This window comes from Pavona decussata, unplaced genomic scaffold (genome assembly GCF_977016875.1).
Source record: "Pavona decussata unplaced genomic scaffold, jaPavDecu1.1 SCAFFOLD_190, whole genome shotgun sequence".
Classification (NCBI taxonomy): domain Eukaryota; kingdom Metazoa; phylum Cnidaria; class Anthozoa; order Scleractinia; family Agariciidae; genus Pavona; species Pavona decussata.
In genome coordinates, this window is record NW_028145599.1 from 2,793,327 (window position 1) to 2,805,106 (window position 11,780).

The 11,780-nt window shown below is 38.8% G+C and overlaps 1 long non-coding RNA gene across 1 annotated transcript; it reads left to right on the forward strand.

The window, feature by feature from the left end:
* Positions 1 to 3,804: 3,804 nt before the first annotated feature.
* Positions 3,805 to 7,976, forward strand: LOC146462364 (uncharacterized). Its single transcript, XR_014857162.1, has 3 exons — positions 3,805 to 4,068; positions 4,716 to 4,802; positions 4,943 to 7,976. It is a non-coding gene; the product is annotated as an uncharacterized LOC146462364 (long non-coding RNA).
* The last annotated feature ends 3,804 nt before the right edge of the window (positions 7,977 to 11,780 follow it).

Consider the following 11,780-nt stretch of genomic DNA (forward strand, 5'->3'; position numbering starts at 1 on the left):
TGTGAAAGGGATGTGCTGGCACCACTGTTTGAATCACCTTCGTACCACATGGGATGGAAGCCGGAAAAGTAACTTGTTGGAATAGGTACAGTCATGGCCTTTGGGGATCCTTTTCAACAGCTATGTGGGAGTACCCCTGCAATGAGATCCTCTCGGATTTTTCTCCCCTTTAACGCACGCACATCCGACAGGAAAGATCCCTCGGACATCTTGACTTTTGTAATTAGACCGCTCCAATAACTGACAATATAAATACGTAGTCTGAAGACTTGTGTAAGAGCAAGAGTGATTACTCGCGTGATCAATAATATACAGTCAACTCTCTCATAGCAACCACTTCTCGTAAGCCTTCACCTCCCATAAGTGACCACTTCGTAAAAAACGGTTTTGTTTATCGCTTACATACTCGTTAGTGACCACCACTCAACGACCACTTTTTAGGCCATAAATTTGATATGTTCCCAACATAATCACGTATGATCGTTAGTAAATAATTACTCGAGTGACAAAAGTTCAATTTTTAATGACGCTACCCAGGACTGCTGAGTTCAAGTATAACATGAGACACATTGACAACTACTGTACACTCTACTGTACTTTTCCCGAAACGTGTTGCATGTGAAAAAATTCAAATAAATTAGTTTCTATTTGCGTAATTTTAGTTGATAAGGAAATATTTTTTATGTAATTAATTAATCAATCCAGTATTAGGCTTATTTTGTTGATCTTCGTAAGCGACCACTTTGTCGTTCCCCAAGGGTAGTCGCTTACGAGAGCTGACTGTATGTATTTATCAATGTCGCCTACAATGGAATACCGATATATAAAGAAGTGCCAAGGGCCTAGGAAAATGTCTTCGTTTTGCAGTCAACTCTCGCTTTGCGCACACCCCGACAATACGGACAACAACTAAATCCCAGCAACAATAAATTACAGACGTCTGACTGAAATAAATTCCTACTTTTCAGGCTCTCGCTATAAAGGACACTAACTGGCAGTCCCTGGGGTGTCCGCAATAAGGGATTGGTCAAAAAGTATAGGGTGGGGTGGGCCGGAGTAGAGAAGGGGTGGGTCATTTGGTTTTAAAGCGTTGGTAAGGGGTGGGTCGTTCAATTTTCAGCTACCCATGCAGGGGTGGGTCATCCTATTTTATAACAGGAATGAGCACACGTGTCTGCCAACCTGCCGGTGATATTTCACCAGAAAAAGAAAGCAGCATTCAAGCTTTCTCTGAGAAGTATGCGGTAGCTCCAGACCTGGAAGTACATGCATCTCTTTGCTTTGATGAAGCAAAAGAGAGAAAGAGAAAAAAGTGAGAAAGCAGAAAGGGAGAGTAACTTGACCCAGTAGGATGCGGAGTGGGGGAAACTCCTCTATGAGGATTTGCTGAGAAAGCGAGAGTCTCTGTCCTTAAACTGTACATCGAACGTCAGAATTTGACAAACGAAAAAAACAAACAAACAACAAGCTTGACTTAGTGTCGACTCACATTTGAGTTGTGAATAGTGTATCCACTGGCAAAGACACAAGTGGCTCTGAATTGAGTGTCAGCAGCTCAGAAGCAAGTGAAGCCTGGTCTGGAGGAAGTTGGGAGTGATACCTCCAATAATGATAATATCCCCCTCGAAAAACTGGCTAACAGTTGGAGTTACAGTGATAGTGATGAACCTTTAAGCGTAATTCGCCAAATTTAATTCCTCCTGATTTTGTCATACACAAAATGTGGTTTCCTTGGATTATACACCCAAACAATACATGTTTAATAGGGGTGGGTCAGGTAATTTTCAACCATCAGTTAAGGGTGTGTCAGTCAGTTTTGTGCCAAAAGGAGCGAGGAGATGGAAAGACGCTTACTATAAGTACCTCCTGGTGTCTCTCATGAAATCCTTAGAAAACTTTCTAAGGATTTGTGGGAGCTTTTTCTGGAGTGTATGTTTGCGCTCCAGGTTTCGTCACCTATGCTTTCCGCTTCATGTCATCAAGTCGTAATAAACGTGACTCAGTTTTCATACGGAGAAATGTTACGTATCAGTGATTAGTCATCACTTGTCAAACTTTGTAACAAAACATCAACGAAATCAGGAGATCCGAACTACCTGCACTGACGTAATCGGCTCTGGGAAGCCAAAGTAATGTGTAAATAAATCAGATCTAAAGAATTCTTCGGCATGCCGGCGCTTATGAAAGCGTGATTGGATGAGATTGGAACGCGTGGAAAATACAAATTATATTATAACTTTACACTAGGAGGTTTATAATTTTGCCGGTAAATTGCACCAAATAAAGCTTATACTTTAACTTATCATCACCCTTCATAGATTTAGTTGTACATTAATATTCAAAGCGAACAAAGCTTTTTCTGTTAATTTTTCTCGTTTTATTGTTTTGCAATAAGCCGCTGCCATTTGATTTTGGTATAGCGATTTATGGAAACGCGGGCACACTCACTGCCACAGGTAATCTGGTGGCAATCGCGGGATCGAGCGAAACCGCGCGCTTCCGAAAGAGCCGGATCATGCCACGTGCGTCTCGAGAAAATTCAATCGAGGAAAAACGCAGGATGCGAAACAAAAAAAAAAAGCAAAAGAAAACGGTTGTCAAGGACCGCTATGGAAAGAGAGAACAGAGAAATTCAAACACAAAAGGAAAGAGATGCGTATTCTCGTGCCTTGGCGTGAATTTACTATGGCAAATGGAAAGCATTAGCCGAACAGAATAAAAGGACCCTGGACAAAAACAAGGTAAGGCTCTCTTGGCGCAAGAATAGAAGAAAATAGGCATCGTAGAAGAGCACACTAGTAGTCTACAAAATAATCTCGTACCCAGATCTCCCACGGTCAGGCGGAAGGGAGATCGACATTCCCGAACCGACTGAGATCGATCTGGGTACGAGATTAGTCTACAAAGTTCCCCGGGGACTGGAGTCAAAACATTTATTAGGGCGGGGGGGGGGGGGGGGGTGGGATGCGGAGTGGGGCGGGCGATGCGGCCCTAAAAATTCCACTTTTTATGACTAAATGGCGAAATCTATTGAATTTCAAGGCATAATGCACATCCCCTCTTTTAATTATCAAAATTGCCAAATTCTTAATATATTTTTACAAAAGAAAAGCTCAGAAACCATTATGAAGGACCATACAGAGGTTATAAACACAGAAACGGGCAATTTGCTGATATTTTCATGGCTTCGTTTCTTTTAATTTGGCAGACAGATATCACAGATGCTTTTGCAAATATCCACTCCAAAGGCTTTCGTCATTGTGATTTAAAATCAAACAATGTTCTTGTTACTGATAAACATGGCCACATTATCAACTTTGGAAAAGCCTGTGACAGTGCATTTCCTCCAGCAAAGAAGTACACTTTTCACTTTGCTCACATTGCTCCTGAAGTTTTGAAAGGCTCCCATTGTAGCAAAGCCAGTGATGTTTATTCCCTTGGCACGTCCTCTCACGTTCAGTGTGGGTACTATTTAATTCCCAAAAACTACTCTGAAAACAAACAAAACAATGGAGATACATGTCAGAACATAAAAATTGTCTTTCAGTCACGAAGCAACAGAGCTGATAAAAAAACTGCAAAGAGCCCAAAGCTCTCGAAAGCGAGAGACAACAATGATCAACTTTGTAAAGATGTGGATCTGTTAGACTCTCATATACGTGATAAACGAACACCGTCCTGCAATCTCACTGCAGATAAATAGCATCAGCATGGAATCACGAGTAATGAATTCCATGGACCCAACATTTTCATAGATCGATGACATATTTATCGCTGTCTCCTAAAGACCTGGATCTCGAAAATCCTTCAATCTCACTATAGGAAGCATGAAATCACGAGTTACGAAATCCACGGATCCCATGTCTTCCTAGCCTGGTCATAGATAGCATTTGTTTAGGCCTGTCTGATATTTTTGCTGTTAATCCGAGCCGGTGAACCTAAACAAATGCCACAGAGCTAGCGTACCCAATGGCATATGAAAAACTTTTCCTAAACTCCATTCAGTATATTTGAATTTTCCCTTCATCATCAAGATAAACGTCATTAAGCAGAGCTAACGGATCTGAGGTATGAAGGCTTTGTTACAAATTTATTTGCGAACTGCTGGGGTTGCGTTGGCCAGTCAACACTTTTTAACCTTCGTCAAAATTGGTGTAGGAGTTTGCAAGCTGTTCTTTCTTCACCAAAAGACAAATCACGCTTCAAAAAAAGTTTCAAAAATTTCTTGTGTTCTTATCACGTTTCTTGGCGGTCTGGTATTTATTCCATGGGGGTGTCAATATAACCTGGGTTAGGCCATGGCCCAGGCCATGGCCGTTTGAGCACGCAACGGGGCAAGATTAACCCTAGGCCTTGAAGCCCTTATATTAAAGAACAACTTCTCCTATCTTGTCCCTATACTTTTCTTATGAAATTACTAGGGACAGGTTTTTCAAATATCAAGAAAATCGCCTTCGGTGATCGGCATATCCTTCATTCTTTTGGCCTTGCGATTGAGAATCCACAAGGAGAAATATGATGCTGATCATTGTTACGCCGGGCACAAAGGGCTACTAAGTTTGGGCCGATCTAAAACCTGCAAAAACAAACTGTGATTATGACAAGCAAGAAATTGTGACACAGTGAATCTCATGACATGACAAATAACACGAAATTTGATCTTACTACTGCACACATACTTCTAAATAAATTTTCTTGCTTGTTTTTATGTTCAGGCAGTAGTGCTCAGCTTCAAGCAGACAACCAAAACAGACGTTTTCCCTAGAGTCGTGAGCTGTTCTACAATGTCTATGAAAGGCGAGGTACATGTTGTTTGTTATTGTAAATCAAGAGAGAATGAATACACCCAACTGCTCGGTATAAAGAGCCAACTTTCATCTTCTTTTCTTGTTACAAGGTATTTAGCTCTAGAAACATTTTCAATATTTTTTTTTTTGCGCAGGACAAGGCCCTACTCCAAGCAATGGAGGAACATTCCGAATCAACTGATGACAAAGGTAAACGAAATATTATAGTTTCTTATCAGGAACGAATCGCTTTAAAAAATTTTGATTCTACAGTGAAGGAAACCTGGACTTCTTGGCGTCCGCTTTTTTGTTCATAAAAGCATGGTGGCATTAGAAAAATAGTTTTTTTTTTTCGTCAAGGAACGAGAAATGTGATTTAGAAAACAATTTTAAACTCCAGGGCTGACTCGCTCGAAGCATGATTAGCGCTAACCATAATATAAAACTTATAGGTTGTCATGGCATTTAAAGGGGAAGTATCATGGGGTTTTTGATATCTTTTGTTAAAAATGATGACATAAGACCTTCAATCAGCTGCCAAATAATTCTAGAATGACGAGAGGGACAAAATCAACTCAATTCTTGAAAGAAACAACTCGTGATCTGTTCTAGCGTATTTTGGAAACAAAAATGCGAGAACTTGAAAAACATTAGCCTAATATTTTCAAGTTTCAATCCAAATCGGCCTACTCAGTCTCTGGCCAGAGGCACTAATCGACAGTTTTATTGCACTGGGGTGATAATTATTAACAAACTTGAAAATTATTTCGCTGTTTCTGCTGACAGTCAAACATTTTTGGGTTTTGAAATGACAGTAAATTTTCATGACACTTCCCCTTTAACCCGGGTTAGCGCTAACCATGCTTCGAGCAACTCAGTGGGCCCAGGATGCTCGAAAACCCGACGGCAACTTCATTAGTTCAGGGAGAATAGTCTCTGTTTCCTAAAAGTTTTCTGCGACCAGAAATGTCAACTAAACAAGCAGCTGTTATCACCTTAAACTCTGGCCATATTTGACTGGGTGGTGCGTAAGCCTACGATCGTTTAGCGGTGATAACCTCCGGCATCGCTAACTCCCCTAAATCGATAGATACAGTGATATGGTGAGGCAATAAGTAACCACCACATAGAATTGCATTATTTGCAGTGTGTCGCTGGCTTAAGCTATTAGAAATAATACTGCTGTAAGAAAACATTGAATGGGCAAATAAACATTGATTGATATCTGTCTTGGCCCGCGGGGTCATAGAGAGATTATATAGTTGCCGAATTTTTGGTTAAACAAAACTAAGTAACCTTGAGGAGCTAAAAAGGCTAAGATAAAGAACAGTATAAACCATTGGAATTTTTAAAATGCTGGTAAGAAAAGATGAAACTGATGAATGGTTGAAAAACTTCGAAAGTTAAAAGATGTACAAAAGACACTTTAAAAATAGAAATATAAACAGATTAAGTTTCCTCGCGTTTGTTAATTGCATAAAGTTTAAGAGTATTTCCCTTGGAAATAGAAAATGCCTCTACGTAAGGGAATGCCGTTTTCGTTAAAGTTGATAAATTGTAGGGGAATAAGTTATATCACTGCATGTTTTAGATCAATGGTCAGAACTAAAGAGTAAAATGATCTGAAACGCATTGTGTTCTTTTTTTTTTTTGTCCGGATGTTTGTCTTTGGAGAAAATCTCTGGTACATTGGTTCCCCAATCTGATTGGTCAATGGAAATGGTCCGATGTCAACTTTTTTCACCTTTGCTTTCCACTCCCGTAGACGCATGACTTTCAAAATAATTATCTTAACAATTCAGTCAATCTGTGAAAGATGTTTCTTGTATTGATATAAACTTTAAGTTTCACTATTAAACTACGACAAATTCTTGTAACATACATTTTTTATAGTTTCGTCTCTCTGTTAAGAGACTTAAAAAATGTTTTCTGACTTATTGCTTGGTAATAAAGCGCAAGCACTTTGGCCAACAATGTCAACAAAACTTTTGCGGCGACTTTCTTCTTTCCCAGAAACTTAAAATCGTTGATCTTTTTTAATACGGTGGGTGAAATATTACCGAAAATTATAGCAATAAATTGATCTTGAAAATCCATCTTAGGCGATTCTTGGCAAAGTTTTTTGTTTTTGTTTTGCTACAAATGATCTGCAGTTGTGCTGTGTCACATTCCTGACACATGAGAACGGATTTTACCAGATGTTCTCTACTTAAGAATTAATGAGAAGATCTGGGTACGAGATTAACAGAAAGCCTATTGTGTCTATAGTTGGCAAATAGAATTTCCTTATTTGGTTGAGTTATTTTAGTTATCTAACGTAAGAGCTTGTGACCGTCATGTTGATCTTGTGATCCAAACACGCAAGGGGCCGGAACCGAACGAGAACTTACAAGCAAAATACGTCAAATTTTTCTTGTGTTCTTAGGTCGCTTTCTGCCGCTCTTTTAAAGACATATTTGTGTAATTGGAATAGATATTGATTTGCTCCGATGCTAAAAATTTAAATTGAAGAACGTTTGAGAGACTCAAAATTTATTTCTCCAATTTACTAGCTGTTGTTTGTTTTACGAAAAGTCCAGGCTAACATTTTTTTATTTGCCCCTTCAAAAATGAAAGGAATTAGTTTTCCATTGATACGAAATTTCGACCGAACATTTTGCTGAACAAAATGTGGATTTCATTTCTTTACGACTAAATCCCAATTTCTGAGACGATTAAGACAGCTTCCGAACAGATATTCACCGAAATGAACCATTTGATTTACTTAATTCAAGGTCTATGTTATCCTACATAAACGTGTTGTAGGTGGTCGTCTGGTTGGTTTATTATTTAGGTCTTTTAATTAGCGTTAGTCCACGAAATAGACATACTTGGGAGTTTTTGCCAACCCATTGGCTTGCATCATTGATTTTAACATTAATTCTTTTTATTAAAACTGTTGTTCTTTCCTAGTTTTCATCGGATACCCGCTATTGGATTGTATGGCCGTGTAAGCGTATTTAGGTTTACTTCGATCCTTTTATCCAAAGATTTCTTAATCATTGTAAACATTCAAAATTCTGGTTAGTTGAGAATAGTCGGAGTTAGTTGAGAGTTTGTTGAGATGCAGTTGTAAGATGGCATGTGCAGTTTTGACCGCTAGAAGCGGAGCAAGTCAAGATTGAAGTCGACTGTAAAAAAACACAAAAATGTCACCCAGAGTCTTAAGAGCGGTTGTCAGTAACTTTCGAGAATCCGGGGACAGAAGCGAAAATTCGAATTTTTTTTTATTTGCCCCAAAAGACCCTTTTGGTGAACTATTTTCAAAAATAATATTCAAAAGTTCCAGCGAATTTTTATTTTGGCAAAAATTGGGAAAGTTCGAAATCGGCCAAAACGCGACCAATGGCCCGATTGAAATTATGCAAATTAGTACATTTTTAAAACTCTCGTTCAAGACAAGGTAGCGTTTTCTCGAGTTGACACTTTCACAATCGTTTTTACATCCCTTGTGCTTGCTTCTAAACTATATTTTATCTCCACCTGAACATTCTTTCATTTAAAGTTGCCCACGTAAAGAATACAATGTTTGCTATTCCTTAGATAGAGTGATTTTTGCCATATTTCAGATGACCATATCATCAAGGGTATACAAATATACTGGTAATGAAATCACTTTTTTGAACGGGTAATTGCTCTTATTTATCATGTTAAAATATTTAGTTTGGCCCGTGAAAAGCGAGCGCGCTAGGTCGAGATGTGTGGAATGCACTTTGACACAATTCGCCATTTCAGTACTTCATGTTCCTCCTGTTACTTTGCACTTATCAATACACTTCACGGAAGCTTTTAGATAAAAGCCAAGGTCTCTGTGTTCATTTCATGCTTTTATACACGTAAATAACTAGCTTCAAACTTGAGTGCTCCCCATATTAGCATTAGGTTATCAAATGATTCCTTTCAGGTAAAATTTTCGAGTTTATATTGAGCCGTTCAAGCGAGTTCGCAGGGAAATAACTTGAAATCAGTGAAATTAATACCCTGTCTCTCATATCATGCTACACTTCCAAACTACCGTTATTATTAAGCTAGAAAGTGTAAATGCTTCCTTTTTACGTGACCTAAAACAGAATTTGCCTAAAATATTACGAATAAAGTCCACCACAGGAAAAAACTGAAAAAATCGCGCACCGACGTAAATGTAAACATCAGCCGTTTCTCGACTTGCTACATGGATGAAACGCGTCCGTTATTTTACCTCTGTATACATTTATGATCAGAAAGTAGAAACAAAAAATCTTCTCAATGCCCATCTGTATAAATGCACTCGCCAATCAGGCTTTGATTTTCTGTACGTTTGTCGAAAATACTGAAGAATAGAGCAACATAATAATTTGTTACTGACTACTTGACTCATTCAATCACAACCGGATACATGTAAGGGACTGGTCATAAAGTACAGGGGGGGGTGGGCTGGAAAAAAAGGGGGGGTGGGTCACTGTTTTCATGCATGTAAAAAGGGGTGGGCTAGCAAAAACCATGCATCATTAAAGGGGTGGGGCACATAATATTTTTGCACATGTTTTGCATCAAATGGTGCCTTTTGCCAGTAAAACTGTGAAATGTATTAACAGTAAAAGCACAAATTATAATTGTGTAGTTTCAGAAAATATCCATCCCCCATCACAGAGGGAATTTATAAAAGGACGCCCTACCGCCAGGAACTTCCAAGTTTCTTTCATACAATCTCTGTAATTTTGTTCTTTCTCTTACCACCATCCCCTCCAGAATCTTGAATTCCCTCCATGGGTGGGGTAAGGATATTTTCTGGAACTACACATTCTATCAAGAAAAGGGCAAGTTCACTCGCATCCATTAAAATGAACAACTATGATTCCATGTGGTTATTAATGATACATATTAGATGCACATTATCTTCTCAAAATCATTTCAGGTATTTCAACAAAAATAGATCTCATGCAATGATAAACTTCAAAAACAAGACTTTGTGCATGTGTGCTCCTTCCTCTATCATACTTGTCCTCTAATTTGTCTAGTTTTATGTATAGTCTTACCTTTATTTACTAGGGGTGGGTCATTTCATTTTTTACCTGAAAAATATGGGTGGGCCATGCATTATTCTGCAAAAATATGAGGGTGGGTCACACAAAACTAGCCTTCGTAAAAATGAATTTTTCCAGCCCACCCCCCCCCGGTACTTTATGACCAGTCCCTAACACGACTGGAAACTAGATATAAAGAAATGCTCTTACTTGTCTGCAATCGTTACTCACATTATATCTGGCGATATCACATCCCCGAGGCAAGGCTGAAAATTGTCTCAAAATCCGCATATTATTTAGAGATTCAAAGTTTTGAACAACGCAACAACTTTCATTGCGTGACAAGTGAAATGTGATACACAAGCGCGCGAAAAGCACCGGAATAAACAATGTCAAGATTCGCCCTTGTGATGACAGTGCGAAAATGATTTTTGAAATTACAAGAAGAAATTGAGGCAAGTCAAGGTCTGCAAGGTATATTTGATTGCCGGATTGAAACGAAAATCATGTTTCCTCCTCTCCCCCCATCCCCCCCCTCCCCCCTTCCCGGGGATTGTACCGAATTGTCATCATCAACAACAACAACAACAACCTTTATTTTCCTCAAAATAAAGCCGAAATTAACTGAAATGAAAGTAAGCAAATCAAGAGCTTTCGAAACCTCAATGCAGTGTTTCAATACTATCCTCAAACAAAAAGTTTGGAGGAGAGTGAAGTTTTTTTTTCGCCATGGCACCTCTCCGTGCGGATCAATGCGCAAGATTTGTAATGTGTTATGCTTAATCAATGCAAAAAGGACGTTCGCTCGCACCTATAAAGGCACAAAAGATCGGGCCTATAAAGAAATTCAGGACGAAATAGTGTTGTTGCTAGGGCAGGTAAAGTGTTTTCATTTGAGTGAAACTGAGAGCATGAAAGAACATTTTATTTCTTTCTCTGACTTTCCCTATTTTTTTAAACAGAAATCCACTGCTATGCATTACTTGACTTATTCCAGGAATTAAGATTTACGATTGAAACTTTCCGTTCGTCTTTATATGCTCTCACCACCGAGAGAAGTAAGGCCTTCGTGTGAACTGGAGCAGTCAGAAACCTTTAACAACGAAGGGAGACCGAGGAATGAACAGCAAAGAATCGTTGTCATTGTCAATGCATGTACTGTGGGTTAACCCAATCCAAGTGGAACTCGTAATTAAGTTATATCTTCAACCATGCCATATAAAAACCACTATAAATTGAACAATCACTGGACTATGGTACACAGGTTCAAAAGATACTCTCACTGGCCTTGTCAAAGGCTGTTCGTATGGTGGATACTCTGGAGCACGCTAGGAGGATTTAACAATGACAACGTCAGACTTACACAGTGACGGCCCGTAAGAGATAACACCGTCTTTTAGACCGAACACGAAAATCTGAGAAATACCAGTCGTGCCCCTCATCCTTTGACACTAGTGCGCGCTAGAAAATAAATTAGGGTTAAACTCTTATCTTAAAATTTGATCAGCCCTTCCGTAAGCAATAATGCAGAATAATGTTGTGTATTTCCAGTTAACATTTTATCGCCATCAGTGACTCATCGCAAACAGACATTAAAGCTAGGTTTAACAAGTTAACCTAAAAAGAAGTTTTTTTTTTCGTTCCATTCATGGTGAACGTCCTTATTACATTGATTAGCCGTGTAACACATTGCAAATTTTGCGCACCTTTCAAGCTTGATCCACAACTTTTGTGCGTTGATCCATGGCGAAAGACAAATTTCACTCTCCTAAATATAATAGCTTTTTGTTTGAGGAGAGTATTGAAATACTGCGTTGAGGTTTCAAAAGGTCTTAATTTGTTAACTTGATTTAAATTAATTTCGGTTTTACTTTTCCTTTAATGTTATTTTATTGATGAGAATCCGGCACAGACAATACAGAGTGAATCTCAGAAGAGGAAAACTACATGA